Below are 17,165 nucleotides of genomic sequence, written 5' to 3'. Positions count from 1 at the left end.
TTGGACACTTAACACCAAGTGAATTCAGAGCTGAGAGAAGTGTACACATCATGTGCAGAGTCCTGATTGGAAAGAGGAATGTCCCTGGAGCAGGGACGGTTTGTAGGTGGGTTATACAGGTAGAGCCGACTTGCACCTGGTTTACTTACCTGGTAAAATTCTAACTGGTTCACAAATAAACATATTTTTACTTTCATAGTTAAATATTTATTTTAATGTGTACTAAAAACGTGCAATTAGGAATCAAACCTGTGATTTCATAAATTTGTATTTATTACCATTCAGATGTAGTAATAATGTGCTTGTGGATGTGGCAACAATTTGAAGGTGGAAGGGCAATGACTTAAGTTAGGGAAATGTGTAGGGGCTATCTATGTCGCATTTATCTTGTCATTGCAATTCTGTATGCGTTTTAGATAAATTCAACATAAATGGGACCATTGCTTGAATGAAAAAGAAAATCTGAACCAGAGTTTAGAGAAATACAAATGATGAATGTAAGGTCTAGAAATGGCCTGAGGATGGTTCACTTGCCAGTTTTTATAATAGCTCACTTTTCTAATTAAGGTATTTTATTCTTCCTTCAAGTTTATTTTTAAATTTAGATAGCTAACAGTACATTTGAATTGATTATCACTTTCCTGTCCCTATAAAACATCTATATTCATAGGTATTTCCAGTAGATTCTCAACTTACTTGTACATTCTCTGAGTTGCACATCATCATTCATTCATTCATTCATTCATTCATTTATCCTTAAAAATATTGATAGGGTGCTTACTGTATGCCAAGTTCATTGCTAGATGGTGAAGATAGAAAAATGAGTAAGATCCCTGCCTTCCAGATTCTTATAGTCTAAGGCAGTGGTTCTCAATCTTTCTAATGCCGCGACCCTTTAAACAATTCCTCATGTTGTGGTGACCCCCAACCATAAAATTATTTTCGTTGCTACTTCATAACTGTAATTTTGCTACTGTTAATTAATCGTAATGTAAATATCCGTGTTTTCTGATGGCCTTAGGCGACCCTCCAGCAGTTCTCAACCTGTGGGTCGCGACCCACAGGTTGAGAACCGCTGCTGTAGAGCCTAAGACCATCGGAAAACACAGATATTTACATTACGATTCATAACAGTAGCAAAATTACAGTTATGAAGTAGCAACGAAAATAATTTTATGGTTGGGGGTCACCACAACATGAGGAACTGTATTAAAGGGTCGCGGCATTAGAAAGGTTGAGAACCACTGGTCTAAGGGGTGGTAGTCATGGAAGTAAACAATTACAATGAAAGTGCCAATTATTAAGGTCTTATGGAGTAACTGGTGCCTGAGGAGTTGGGCAAGGCAGATGGAGGTGTGAGAGAGTGTGATTTTCTTAGGGGGTAGAAACTAGTTTGGCTGGCTGCTCTGCCAGAGTGAGCATGGTAGCCTGAGGCAGGACCGATGTGGAGTTTGGGGAGAAAAGTAATGTAAAGTGAAAGTGAAGAAGAATCCAAGGTGAAACAGCAGAGAGAAAGCAATTTTAAGGAAGGGGTGGATAAAAAGTTTCCTGTGAAAAAGACTGAGAAGAGATGGCTGATGATAGAAGCTATATCTAGTGATTTTTGTGTCCCCAGCATCTATCATAGTAGCTAGCATATAGTAGGTACTTAAAAATGCTTGATGAATGAATGATTACACAAGTGACTTTTGGAATAAAGAGAATAATGGGTATTTCCTATTTGTTTTCCTTATAAAAAATGATCTGATTTTATAAACACAGAGATTGTGGTAGTGGCTAGAAATTCATACATATAACATATATGATGATAAATGTGTATTTAAATGGTATGGGTGTATCCAACTCATTTATGTCTTTTGGGAAGACCATATTAATTGCCTAATATTTTTTCCTTATTTTTATTCTTCAAAAATTAAGGAAAAATAATGCCACTTTAAATTAGTTGTTTAGACATCCTAACATTTCCATGGACATTCCTTTGCAGTAAACATTAATGGAATGTACATGGTTAAGCTATCCTGGACAAGAAATTAGGTAACTATTAAAGATTAATATTGATGATCACAAGGTCCCAGCCTCATCTCTGGCACTTGAAACCTTTTCTAGTATAGTGCTCATTAGAAAATCTTTTTTCTTCTTCTTCCTATTCTGTCTTTCTCATCTTCCTTATTCCTTATTCCTTGTTTCTAGAGTAGACTGCTGTGCCATTCTATTTCATTATTGCATAATAATTTCACTTCACTATGCAGAAAATTTAGAATTAAAAAATTGATTGTAGTAGTAGAGATGGTAGTGCATTAAGTAGTAGAGATAAATCTCATACATAGTAGGAAAATGTCTCTAGGAAAACATTTAGAGAGAAAGTCATCATAATAATCTATTTTGTATTGATTTCCTTTTAAAAAGTATACTAATTCCTTCTGTGGTGGAAATGTCATTGTATTTTTAATAGTGTTTTTTGGTACTGATAGTTTTTATATATCTAGTTAGCACTTTTAATGGGTGTGCTTAACTCATATATAGGAAAATCCATATTTAAAAATATGATAAATTAATAGAGATAGTTACTCTTCAGGAGTGTTTGCTACAGGGCTTATCTAAATAAGGAACCTCCTTGTGCATTTTATTGAGTGTAACTCTACAGGAAAAGCTCTACTTGAAAAGCATAAATGGGGTATACGTGTAATAGGTTTATTGATAGTAGTGGAATAGGAAGAACCAGCATTTGAGGAGTCTGGAGGAATGATCTGACTGATTATGACAGAGAACTCTCAAGGCAAGGCCAGACAGCTTGAACAGAAAGTTGGGAAGCAGATGTGTGAGATGTGCAGATTACCCTGGGTTTTCCAGGTGGGCCTCATTAATCTTAAGAGTCTTTTAAATGTGGAAGAGGAGGAGGAAGAAGAGTTCAGAATGATGCAGTGATGCAGTGTTTGACCCAGCAGCACTGGCTTTGAAGGTGGAGGAAGAAGCCATGAGCCAAGGAATGTAGCCTGCCTCTAGAAACCAGGGAAGGCAGGGAACCAGGTTCTCCCCTAGAGACTCTAGAAAGGAACACACCCCTGCTGACACCTTGAGTGTAGCCCCGTGAGACCGGTGGTGGAATTCTGAGTCACAGAACTGTAAGATAATAAATGTGTGTTGTTTTAAGCCACTAAGTTTGTAGTAATTGGTTAGAGTAGCAAAGAAAAATACCCTAGCAATATGTGTGTGTACTGGGTAATGATGTAAAATGTTTTTGGTAAGGGGGATTCTGGCTTTAGAGAACTTTTTGTTAATGAGTAGCTGTTTCCTGGAATTAGGTCAGACCACTGCCTCTCCTCCTTGGATGCCCAGTTTCTTCTGCCTCATGTTTCACACTAGCTGAAAATTGACAGGTGTTTAATACTGTTCAAGTAGACATTACTTTCTTGGCAAATAAGAATGTAAATCCTTGCCCTAACTGGTTTGGCTCAGAGGATAGAGCGTCGGCCTGCGGACTAAAGGGTCCCAGGTTCGATTCTGGTCAAGGGCATGTACCTGGGTTGCGGGCACATCCCCAGTAGGGGGTGTGCAGGAGGCAGCTGATCGATGTCTCTCTCTCATCGATGTTTCTAACTTTCTATCCCTCTCTCTTCCTCTCTGTAAAAAATCAATAAAATATATTTAAAAAAAAAAAAGAATGTAAATCCTTGTTGTGGTTCTGAATGAAATATTGAGGATTTTGAAGGACTTTTAAGTCTGAGCAATTTCTAGTTGCTAAGTCAGGGTATCATTTATGTATGAATTACCTTATAGGTAAGTATTCTTTACAGTCTTTTATGTAACTCTTAACTATCAACCCCCGCATATCACAAAGTTTACTTGTGGGTGATTAAATTGAGTAAGACAAGAGGTTGCCCACCCATACAGAATAAAATCCTATTTCTTCTACTTGCCAGAGAACACTGGGAACAGCCTGGCCTGCAGGTTGATTGTCATATTCTGCCTCCATCCCACCTACTTACTGCTACAGAGAGACACAGAGCTTAGCCTCTCATCACATTCACATTCTGTCACTTTCCTGGGGCTGCGGAGAAAAGGGCTCCCTTAGATTAGTTCCAAGGCTCTGTGCTTCTAGGGGAGAAGCTTCCATCTTGCTTCCTGCTTGCATATTTCCTTCCACTTTATCTTTTCTTCTATGCTAACAGTGCATAGATTTTACTTCAGGGACCTGTGTGTTTTGTTCACTCCTGCCATTATCTTATATACTAAAATACTACTTTTGTCAAAGTGCTGATAGATTACAATGCTCTGCAAACACATAGATAGAAAGAATGATCTTTTAAAAGCTACGATTTCAAGTTAAATATTGGCTCTGTGTAGAAAACAGTGCTGAAATGCAGTAGTTCCATGGGCTATGGTAATGTGAGGTGTTCATTGGATGTCTTCTAACCTCAGCAGTGGAAAACTTACTGCCTGTTCTTCAGGTGTGTAGTGAGTGCAGCTTCAACTTCCAGAGTTCTCTCTGTGGCTCAGGGTGTCTAGATGAATTTTCTCTTTTTGTTCTTAGAGATTCTAGGCCTTGCTGATTGCCGTTAAGCAATTATAGGTGCTTTTTGCCCGATAAGCAGTTCTTATCATATAAGAATCAGAATTTAGACACAAGATAAGGAGGTGGTGATTTTGTTTTACAGTGATTTTTTTACTTAGAGACTTTTAGGTATTGTCAATTCTGATTTAATTTGATGTGTTTAAAGAACAAGTTATTAAAAATATTTAAAATAATCCACTTTACAAAAATTTGATTTGCAAACCCAGTCATTGTGTAAGGTAACATACCTGAGGCCAGAAGTATGGCACACTTTCTCCCACCCAGTCTCTTGCCCCTCACTCCGGGCTCTAGCTACACCAGACCAGTTGCCATGTGCTGTAGAGATGGCATGCATGATGGGAGAGGCACAGAACAGTGGTCTGAGCACGGAGTCTGGGGCCAGATAGCCTGTGTAGAATCCCAGCTTCCTCGCTCATTAGCTGTGGATCTTAACTTCTCTGCAGCTCAGTTTACTTATTCAAAAAGGTGTATATGATAACAGAACTGTCTCAGGGAGTTATAGTGAAGCTTAAATTAGTTAATACTTGTAATAGGCTTAGAACAGTGCTTGGAACATAGTAAGTGCTCAGTAAATGTTAGGTCTTAGTGTTTATTCATCATTTATTTTTCCATCCTTCTTCACCTATTTTTACATTGTGCAGTGTACTTTCCCCACATCTGAATGTTAAAATATTGTATATCTCAACAATCTTATTACTTTTGTGAAGCTGCCCTGCAAGTTTTAGTTGTGGCTCTAACCTTGGCTGTACGTTGGGATCACCTGTGGATAGTAAGTACTGATGCCTGCATTTTAGTTCTGTGCTAGAGCTGGCTTGTAGTGGCTTGTGAGGATGAAATTTTCTTTCAGGTTGCTAAAGCCTTGGTAGTTTAAAGTCAGCCACGATCAGAATGTTTACACTCTTAAATGGTTAGATACTACCTCAGCATACCAGTCCTCCTGGTACTCTAGTGATTTGTTATAAGCATCTCCAAATAGCTGTTAAGCCTTTTAGTGTACAGTGCATTAGTTTTCTGGGACTGTAGTAACAAAGTACCATAGATGGGGTGGCTTAAAAAAAAACATACTTATTGTTTCACTGATCTGGAGACTAAAGTCCAAAATTAAGATGTCAGCAGCATTGGTTCCTTTTAAGGGCTGTGTGGAAAGGATCTAGTCCAGGCCTCTCTCCTTGATTCATAGATAGCCATCATCTTCCTATATCTCTTCATGTCATCTTCTGTGTGTATGCCCATGGGTCCAAATTTCATCTTTTTTTATAAGGACACTAGTCATATTGGACTAAGACTCACCCCAATCACCCACTTTAATTTGATTACCATTGTAAAGACGCTATCTCCAAATATGGTCACATTCTAATGTAATGGAGGTTAGGAGTTTTAGGAGGACATAATTCAACCCATTTCAATACAATTCAGTTTCTTTCTTTTTTTTTTTTTCCATTTGTCCCTCCACTACTTGAACAGTGAAGATTTGTTGACTTGAATTGAGAAGGAAATACCAGTTAGCTGGATGGGAGAAATTATTATTTTTTGTTATTTGTGTATATTAATTTTTATTCATTGTACTTATGAATTCCAGATAGTCAGTTTGTTGATTTTATTTTTTTTGAAGCAGCTCTTTCTTGGGATAAAATTAAAGTTAGTATTTATAGAGAAAAACATTAGAAAGAATAGTCCGTTTAGGTTGTCTGAGGCAGGCATAAGTTTGTCAATTAGCTCAAAAGACTTATGATCTGAGTGTAATGGTTTTGATTATATGTTGATTGTCAAGAAAATGCTTTTAATCATGCATGAGAAAGATGTTTCAGATGCATTTCCATTGATCTGAGAATATTTTAATGCTGATTGTCCTCTTTAGGTACATATGTCTTTGGCATCCTCAGAAGAATGGTTTCTTTTGTTTTTTCTTAAAGACAGATATAACGTTTGGTAATAATTTTGTGGTTGTGCAATAGAAAAATTTTTTATCTACAGGAAGCATAAATTATTTTTAAAAATTTACCTCATGTTATGATGATTGTATCATATATATAAAATGACATTTAAACTATGATAATCTCAAAGCATGTAGATATGGAATGTACTTTTTGAAGTTACTGGTAAATATTTTTCCTCAAATGAGGTACTTCTCTGCACTATTGGTTTTTTGCTGATAAAATACTGGAATAAAACCTTACTCCCTAAATGTGTTTGGAATACTCATTTGTACAGGAATTGGTTAGTCTAATTGTTCAGATTTCTTTTTAATAGAAAAATTTCAGCTATAAATTATATGGCAGATATTAAAAGCTTTATTTTTCATTAACTTAAGTATGACTTACAGTATGCAATAAAATTTACACATTTTCTGTGGGTGAGTCAGTTAATTTTAACAAACAAATACATCAATATAACCATCTCCCCTAATTATGAAGAACATTTCCATCTTCCAAGAAAGTTCCCTGTGCCTCTTTGCAGTCATTTTAGCCTCCCCTCCATCTCCTACTTCAAGCAAATACTGATCTGATTTCTCACTATATGATATTTCAGACTCTCTTAGATTTCACGTGCATTGACTCATTACAGTATGTACTCTTTGGCGGCGTCCAGCTCCTTTCAGCACAGCGCCTGTGAGGTTCACCCACGTTGTTGAGTGTCAGTAGTTTGTTCTTTCTTTTGTTCAGTAGAATCACATTGTATGAGTATACCAAAATTTGTTTATTCATCCACTTGCTGAACATTGGGGTTTTGGCTATTTCCAGTAAGAGCATTTGTGTACTAGGCTTTTTATGGACATATGTTTTTATTTTGGGTAAATAGGAGTGGGTTTCTGAGCTGTATAGGTAGGTAAGTATATATTTAACTATAAGAATAGGCCAAACTGAGTTTTTCCAAAGCGGTGCTTCAATTATACACTCCCACCAGCAGGATAGGGGAGTTGTAGTTGCTCCACGTCTTTGCTAACTCTTAGTATTATTGCCAGTCTTTTAAATTTTAGCCATTATAGTGAGTGTGAAGTGGTGTCTTGTTTTGGTTTTAATTTGCTTTTTCTGATAACCAGTGATGTTTCATGTGCTTATTAGTTATTCCTATATCTTCTTTGCCCATTTAAAAAAAATGGGTTGCTTGTGTGGTAATTGAGCTGTAAGAATTCTTCCTAGATTCTGAATAAAAATCCACTGTCAGATATATGTATTGTGAATTTTTCTTCCACTCTGTGGCTTGACTTTTTAATATTCTTGACGACCTTTGGAAGGACAGAAGGCTTTAATTTTGATGGAAGTCAAATTTATCAATTTCTTCTTTTATGGTTAGTGCTTTTTGGTTCCTAATACATCTTTGCCTGCTTCAAGGTCATGAAGATTTTTTTCTTATGTTTTCTTCTAGAAATTTTATAGTTTTAGCTTTTACTTTAAACCCTGATAAATATTTTGATTTAATTTTGGGGCCTAGTGTGAGAGTAGGGTTGAAGTTCATTTTTCTCCTCAGTATATAGTATTAGTCTTTCTATATCTTTGTTTTCTCATCTTTGAAGACTGCTATTTAAGTGACCTTTGAGTATCTCCTTTTGTTTGTACTTGAGATGAAAATGCTTTGTGTGTATTTAAAATCATTTCAGGCATCAGAAGTAGGTAATGTAGGATTTTGGGGAGGAGCTGTGGCTTCTGCAATCACTCATTAGATATTCCCCAACCTCATCCTCTGTTACCCTGGAGTGAAAAAGGTGCTGTTGGAGACATTGGTAGCTACTGAGAATGTTCATTATTGCTGACATACTGTTTATTTGTGCTTATCCCGCCCAGTTACTTTTATTCTGAAGCTCTCTCCCCCTTTTCCCTTTTTCTGTGAGCACATGACTACTCTTATCTCTCATGCTACAGTAGCAGTAATAATAATAATAATAATAACAACAGCAGCAATAGCTAACACTATGTATTAGGCACTATTCTAAGGACTTTATATTTATTGACTGATTTAATCTTCACAAACACCCTGTGAGGGATCTACTATGCTTTTGATATAGATTTTATATATTAGGAAATTGAGACAGAGAGATGTTGAGTTCAGGATTATACAGCTAGTAAGCGGCAGAACTGGGATTTGATCCAGACTTCCTGGCTCTGAAACATATGCTCTTAACCACTACATCATACGGTCTCTCAGGAAAAACACACAGGGAAGCAGCCATTCCCTTCGCCTCTGCTTCTGGGTTTTGAAAGGAGTAATGTTTTATAGCATAGTTGACATTTTGGCTAATATGTCATGAAATTTTCATTCCTTCATAATGCATATTATAGTTTGTGTTTCTATCTCTGGCAGTAAAGTTTCTGACAAAAAGCATGTGTGCTTAAAACAAAGTTGCTTTATTTCTAAAGATCTTACTTTGCAAACCGCAGTCCCATGTGTCCAGTAGAAAGCACAGGCTGTGGTCATCCTTCTGGGAAAGCGTCTTAGAGGAGGTGAGTCTTGGCCCACTTGTTAAATAAGAATGTGCACACGGGGCTGGGGGACGGTATGTGCAGATGGGTGGTAAAAAGACCCAGGACTGTGATGGGCTGAAACATTAAGAAAGGGTGAAGGTTTTAAAATATTGTTATAAAGGACTTCATCCTTAGAGAAGATTCCCGGGATCAAGGAAGTAGAACTGGGAGGTCATGCCTGCAGGCTGACATGAGAGGCCTCTTTAGGTCCTTGGGTTTTCTGCTGCCCGTTCCTCCCCTTCACATTTTCTTTTCCCTTTGGTTTCCCAGGTTTGAGTGCTCTTGGATTTCCTGACCTCATTGCAGATAGAAGTACTTTTCTATCAGGTTTGCAAGACAGGTTAGAAATGTTTTTGATGGAGCTTTACTTTAAAAAGGTCACAACCACTGGAGAAAAAAAAAGTAAACCCAGAAGTTTAGAAAAAGCTAGAGAAAGGTTTAGAAAGATATGAATTTACCTAGTACAGAATTAAAAAAAAATTCTTTATTGTTTAAAGTATTACATAAGTCTCCTTTATCCCTCCTTGACCTCTCCCAGGCCGCCCCCACCCCCAGCACGTGCCCTCACCCCCTACTGTCTGTGTGCATTCGTTTTGCTCATATGCATGCATACAAGTCCTTTGGTTGATCTCTCATCCCCTCACCCTCCACCTTCCCTCATAGGTTGGACAGTCTGTTCGATGCTTCTATGACTCTGGTTCTATTTTTGTTCATCAGTTTATGTTGTTTATTATATTCCACAAATGAGTGAGATCATGTGATATTTATCTTTCTCTGACCAGCTTATTTCGCTTAGTGTAATGCTCTCCAGTTCCATCTATGCTGTTGCAAATGGTAAGCATTTCTTCTTTTTTTACAGCAGCGTAGTATTCCATTGTGTAGATGTAATACAGAGTTTTTATATTAAGATAATACCTCCCATCTCTTTTACTCTTTTAAACAATGCAACCATCAAGCATGCTTGCTTACTTCCTGGGCCTTAGGCCTCTGAGGCCCCATGGAGTTCACACAGTGAGTGAGGAAATTCTCAGTCTTCACTCTTGCTCCCCAAAAGGCCTGTCCTCTAGGGGTAGGTCCTGCTGTGTTTCTTTACCTCAGCGCTTCTTAATCCTGCAGGGGCCTGGTCCTATTTCGCTTTTAATTTCTCATCCCCAGCGGTAACTTGGCTAAAGCCCCTTCAGTCTGCTTGATGGAGAGGGTTGAGAGGGGGCTCCTCCTGGTCTCCAGAATCTCTGTCCTGTAGTCTACCTGCCTGTTGGTTTGGTCTGAAGCAGATTCATTAGCTGGAACCAGACTTTGGGTTTTCCTTACCCTGGTTCACTGTTGGCCACGTGGACTTCAGAGAGATTGACATGTTTCTAAGGAGCTGTCTGTGTGATTAGATTATATCCACTTTTTTCTTTGGACATCAAAAGCCTTCTTCCCCCTTTTTTCTTTATTGCTTAAAGTATTATATATGTCTCATTTTTTTCCCCAATAAAGACCCCTTTTAAAAAAAAGTTTTTTTTTTCTAGTGAGTATTCATTGAATATTTTAAAGGTAAAAATGAACATATTGGCTCAGGTAAGAGAAAAGCTCGAGGGTAGGCTAGACTCAGGTGTGGTTGGATTTAGGGGTCCTTGTTTGTCTCACCTCTTTGGATTCATCTTCCTCTCACGTTCCACAAGGTGGCAGGGTGGCGCCAATCACTGGGTCCCAGGACTTGTAGCCTTCCCGATTCAAGTACTGAAAGTGGATGCATTCTTTTCTTTTTCTTGTTGTTCTTCATGAAAATTTTAAATTTTTGAATAAGTAGTATATTTCAGTGGTTCAGAAATCTGAAAGTATTTTCAAAGGACATGGGGGTGAAAGTTTTTCATCCTTATGTGCCCTTTTTATCATGAAATACCTCTTTTATTCTTGCTTAATGCTTTTTGTCCTGAATTCTATGTTGCCTGATAATAAAGTCTTGTGACATGATTTCTTTTTATGTATTTGCATTTGCTTAGTATATCCATCTGGGCAATTTTTTCCAGCTATTATTTTATTTTTAACCTTTCAGAATTTGTTTTAAGTTGTGCTCCTGTTTGTAGCATAGAGATTTTATTTATTTTTCCTTTGTAATCCAATCTGGGATTAATTTCTTTTAATAGGTAAGGTCAGCAAATTTACATTTGTCAATATGGCAGATATACTGGATGTTAGCTGGTCCATATAGTTTTTGTGCCTTTTTAAAAAAAGTTTCATTATGTGGTCTATGGGGTTTTTCTGATATTTTTGTTCGAGTGGTTGTCTTTATCATTACAGTTTCACATAAAGCCCTTAGTCTTCTAAGAAAGTGATGCTAGTTCCTTACCATAAGCAGTGATAAAATTAATTTCCTACTAATTCTGAAATAGAGATACTGTAACTATGTTATATAGTTTCTTTTATTCAGTCTTGTCCTCTATTGTATTCTCAAAGGAGCGATTCATCATTCAGCCAGGAAGCTTGGAACTCAATCAGTATTATTATCATCAGTAAGTACGCTGTCAGAATAGGCCTTGTGAGTTTTCCTACAGTGGATGGTCAGCCCTTAACAAGGCTCTTTTTGTCTATGAAAATTACAGTTTCTAAAGTCAGCATAGATCATAAAATTGGTTAGCTGCCATTTATTCGGTCTCAGTTGAATGTAAGTTCAAAATCTGTGTAGGTGGTCTGTTATTCAACACCAGAGAGTCACCACGTTGACATTGAAAGATATTATTGGGTCTGAAGTCCCCAACCCTCTTTTCAGTGTGGGCTCCACACTTGTTGAGAGTTTTATCACCATTTAGTTTTTCAAAAACAATATGTTTGGCAACAGAGGCATGCCACATATGAAAAGAATTTTAAAAAATTACAAATCTTTGTTTGAACAGTCCGGCTTGGTATACCTCACGTGATGACAGACTCATATTAGTCCTCCTATCCAGCACAGACGGAGAGTTGCCACCTTGACCCAGGGAGGAGCAGACAGCCTTGGCAGAGGGTGGAAAACGGAAGGTATTTTCATAATATTTTAGACCCAGGTCAATTTATATTACCATAGTTGCTTAAAAATTTTTTTTTTCTAATCCTCGCCCTAGGATATAATTTTATTGATATTAGAGGGGGAGGAAGGGGGCAGAGAGAGACAAAAATCTATGTGAGAGAGAAACATCGATTGGTGGCCTCCCGTATGTGTCCTGACTGGGGATTGAACCCTCAACCTAGGTATGTGCCCTGACTGGGAATTGAACCTGCAACTCTTTGGTGTACAGGACAGTGCTCCAACCAACTGGTGAAAGATATTTATTGCCTTCTCTAATAGAGCAGCTGAAACATAGACTACCATTGGAGAAGATTTACATTTCTACTTTGTATTCTGTCCTAGGTTGGCTGCCAGTATTGTTCGTGAGACTGATAAAAATTAAAACCCTCTTTCCCCCTAGCTTCCTGCTGAGTTCAGATTGAACACATTTGAAGTGTGGAATCTGTGCTGTTTCTGTGTGTTGCACATGATTCAGATGTCAGTATTCCACAGACTAACTACAGTTTGGGGAAATCAAGACTGACAGTTCTATGTTTAATGTAGAAACTTACTAAAATCTAGTTTGATAAAATTCTGATTGCATGCTACTCATTATGTATATAAGTGTTTCAACTTTCTTCAATTTAAGAAATACAGGAAAACACAGATATGAAATTTAAAAAATATATTTTTATTTATTTCAAGAGAGGAAGGGAGAGGGAGAGAGAGATAGGAACATCAATGTTTAGAGAGAATCATTGATCGGCTGTCTCCTGCACACCCCCTACTAGGGTATGCCCTGACCAGGAATTAAACTGTGACTTCCTGGTTCATAGGTCAACACTCAACCACTAAGCCATAACCAGCTGGGCCAGATATGAGATTTTTAACTCCAACCAGTTTATGGAAAAAATTTTGCATGAGAACGGTTAATATACAGATTGCAGAACAATGAATTTATCATTTTGGTAATACTTCCATGAAAGCCTCAAAGATAATGGGCAAGTCCATTTTAATCAGATTTAATGGGTTTCTAAATCCTTATCTGCTTATCATACAAAATGTTAATTAGAACAGTAATTGAGTTACCAGCTGCCTTCATGTTCACTCTAGGAACTTGTACAAACACACTGTGGAGCTCATGTAAGGTCACTCATTGCTTTTTGAGTCGCTAAATAATAACTTTGCTGTCAAAATCCTGGTATTAAGGGAGTCTACAGGAAAAATTGATAAGAGACTTGCAATAGTTAGTCTGACACTCCCTCTCCAGCAGATAAAGGTGGAAAAATCCTTCTTCAGCACCACAGATGGGAGGAAATCTTCCTCTTAGATTTCTTCCTGAATCTACTTATGCCTGTCTAGTCTTGTAGTAGAACAGAAAGAGCCTTTGGAGCCAGGTATGCTGGCACAGATTTCCTGGGAAAAAAATTAAAACACTAAGAAATCAAGTTTATAACTTTATTTGAGCAACATAGAACATAATGACAAGGATATTATATCCCAGGAAACCAAAAGTCATTCAGCATCAGGAAATATGAATAATATGTTAAGAAAGCAAGTGAGAGAGAACACGTGATCATTTTAACACATATAGACAGAACATTAGGTAAGATTCAAAAATCCTTTATACTAAGATTTTGTTTTTTACTCTAACTGGGAATTTTACCAAACCTTAGATTAAGTCATTTATCTCCAAACCTACAGCAAACATTATACTTAGAAGTTGAAACTTTTCCCCATTAGTGTCAGTAAGAAGACAAAGGATGCCTGTTAGCATTACTTTTGTTCAATACAGCCCTGGAATTCTTAGCCAATAGTATAATGAGGTAGGAAAAAGAAATGAATCTATATATATAAAATCCTAATATACAAATAGAACGAACGGCAGAACTGAACAACCCGTCGCTATGACGTGTGCTGACCACCAGGGGGTGCGTGCAGAACATGGGAGGCATTGTCAGCAGGTGGCAGAGTGTGGAACATGGCGGGCATCGGCCATGGTGGGATGGTGGAGGAGGTGAGCAGGGGTGCCAGATCAAGGCAGGGCTCCAGTCACTCTCATTGGGGCCAGCCTCTTGTGGTTACTGAAAATTCTTTTATTTATTTTTAATTTTTATTTTTTTGTTGTTTAAAGTATTACATGTAGTAGTACATATATCTCCTTTTTTCCCCCCCATTGACCCTCCCCCAGCCTCCTCTACCACCTGTCGCATGCCCTCATCACACCCACCCCCAGTGTCATGTGTCCATTTGTTGTGCTTATATGCATGCATACAAGTCCTTTGGTTGATCTCTTCCCACCCCTCCCTAACAATCCCCTGCCTTCACACTGTAATTTGACAGTCTGTTCGGTGCTTTACTGCCTCTGTATTTATCTTTTTGTTTATCAGGTTATAATGTTCTTTATTATCCATAAATGAGTGAGATCATGTGGTATTTTTCTTTCATTGCCTGGCTTATTTCACTTAACATAATGCTCTCCAGGTCCATCCATGCTGCTGCAAATTGTAAGAATTCCTTCTTTTTTATAGCAGCATAGTATTCCATTGTGTAGATGTACCATAGTTTTATAATCCACTCATCTGCTGATGGGCATTTGGGCTGTTTCCAAATCTTAGCTATGGTGAATTGTGCTGCTATGAACATAGGGGTGCATATATCGTTTCTGATTGGTGTTTCTAGTTTCTTGGGATATATTCCTAGAAGTGGGATTACTGGGTCATATGGGAGTTCCATTTTTAGTTTTTTGAGGAAACTCCATACTATTCTCCACAGTGGCTGCACCAGTCTGCATTCCCACCAGCAGTGCACGAGGGTTCCTTTTTCTCCGCATCCTCGCCAGCACTTGTCATTTGTTGATTTGTTGATGATTGCCATTCTGACAGGTGTGAGATGGTATCGCATTGTCGTTTTGATTTGCATCTCTCGGATAATTAGTGACTTTGAGCATGTTTTCATGTGTCTCTTGGCCTTCCTTCTGTCTTCTTTCGAAAAGATGCTATTTAGGTCCGTTGCCAGTTTTTTTATTGGGTCATTTATCTTCCTTTTATTAAGTTGTATAAGTTCCCTGTAGATGTTGGAGATTAAACCTTTATCAGTGATAACGTTTGCAAATATGTTCTCCCATACAGTGGGCTTTCTTGTTGTTTTATTGATGGTCTCCTTTGCTGTACAAAAGCTTTTTATTTTGATGTAGTCCCATTTGTTTATTTTCTCTTTAGTTTCCATTGCCCTAGGAGCGGTATCGGTGAAGAAATTGCTTCGGCATATTACTGAGATTTTGCTGCCTGTGGATTCCTCTAGTTTTTTATGGTTTCCCGTCTTATGTTTAAGTCCTGTATCCATTTTGAGTTTATTTTTGTGTATGGTGTAAGTTGGTGGTCTGGTTTCATTTTTTTGCATGTATCTGTCCAATTTTCCCAACACCATTTATTGAAGAGACTGTCCTGACTCCATTGTATGTTCATGCCTCCTTTGTCAAATATTAATTGAGCATAGTGGTTTGGGTCAATATCTGGATTCTCTATTCTATTCCATTGGTCTATATATCTGTTCTTGTGCCAGTACTAGGCTGTTTTGAGAACAGTGGCTTTGTAATATAGCTTGAAATCTGGTATTGAGATTCCACCTATTTTGTTCTTCTTTCTCAGGATTGCTTTGGCTATTCGGGGTCTTTTTTTATTCCAGATGAATTTTTGGAGAGTTCTTTCTAGGTCTGTGAAATATGCCGTTGGTGTTTTAATGGGGAGTGCATTGAATCTATAGATTGCTTTGGGTAGTATGGACATTTTAATGATGTTGATTCTACCAATCCATGAACATGGTATGTTCTTCCATCTGTTTACGTCTTCCTCTATCTCTTTTTTCAGTGTCCTATAGTTTTCCGCATATAGGTCTTTTACCTCTTTAGTTAAGTTTATTCCTAGGTATCTTAATTTTTTTGGTGTGATGGTAAATGGGATTGCTTTTTCAGTCTCTTTTTCTGTAACTTCACTATTGGTGTATAGAAATGCCATAGATTTCTTGGTGTTAATTTTGTATCCTGCTACATTGCCAAATTCATTTATTAAGTCTATTAGTTTTTTTTAAAAAAATATATTTTATTGATTTATCACAGAGGAAAGGAGAGGAAGAGAGAGTTAGAAACATCGATGAGAGAGAAACATCGATCAGCTGCCTCCTGCACACCCCCTGCTGGGGACGTGCCCGCAACCAAGGTACATGCCCTTGACTGGAATCGAACCTGGGACCCTTGTGTCCACAGGCCGACCAGTTAGATCTAAGTCTATTAGTTTTTTGATGGAGTCTTTCGGGTTTTTTATGTACAATATCATGTCATCTGCAAATAAGGACAGCTTTACTTCTTCTTTTCCAATTTGGATGCCTTTTATTTCTTCTTCTTGTCTAATTGCAATGGCTAATACTTCCAGTACTATGTCGAACAGGAGTGGTGAGAGTGGTCATCCCTGTCTTGTTCCTGTTCTTAGGGGAAATGGTTTTAGTTTTTGCCCATTGAGTATGATGTTAGCTGTGGGTTTATCATATATGGCTTTTATTATGTTGAGGTATGATCCTTCTATTCCCACCTTGTTGAGAGTTTTTATCAAGAAAGAGTGTTGGATTTTGTCAAATGCATTTTCTGCATCAATTGATATGACTATGTGATTTTTATCTCTCAATTTGTTTATGTGATGTATCACGTTTATTGATTTGCAGATATTGTACCATCCTTGCATTCCAGGGATAAATCCTGCTTGGTCCTGGTGTATGATCTTTCTGATGTACTGCTGGATCTGATTTGCTTGAATTTTGTTGAGGATTTTGGCATCTATATTCATGAGGGATATTGGCCTGTAAATTCTCTTTCATTGTGTTGTCTTTATCTGGTTTTGGTATTAGGGTGATGCTGGCTTCATAGAAGGAGCTTGGAAGTGTTCTTTCCTCTTGAGTTGTTTGGAATAGTCTGAGGAGGATAGGATTTAGTTCTTCCTTGAAAGTTTGGTAAAACTCCCCTGTGAAGCCGTCTGGCCCTGGGCTTTTGTTTGCTGGAAGCTTTTTGATGATTGCTTTAATTTCTTCCATAGTTATTGGCCTACTGAGATGTTTAGATTCTTCTGGTTGA

The 17,165-nt window shown here is 37.7% G+C and overlaps 1 protein-coding gene across 1 annotated transcript in view; it reads left to right on the top strand.

Moving 5' to 3' along the window:
* The window catches only part of MSH3 (mutS homolog 3), a 139,399-nt gene that overhangs the window by 23,673 nt on the left and 98,561 nt on the right, over positions 1-17,165 (top strand). The window lies entirely within an intron of this gene.

Source organism: Plecotus auritus (genome assembly GCF_963455305.1).
Source record: "Plecotus auritus genome assembly, chromosome: 7".
In the NCBI taxonomy this organism is placed as follows: Eukaryota; Metazoa; Chordata; class Mammalia; order Chiroptera; family Vespertilionidae; genus Plecotus; species Plecotus auritus.
This window is presented reverse-complemented; position numbering and strand designations above follow the sequence as displayed.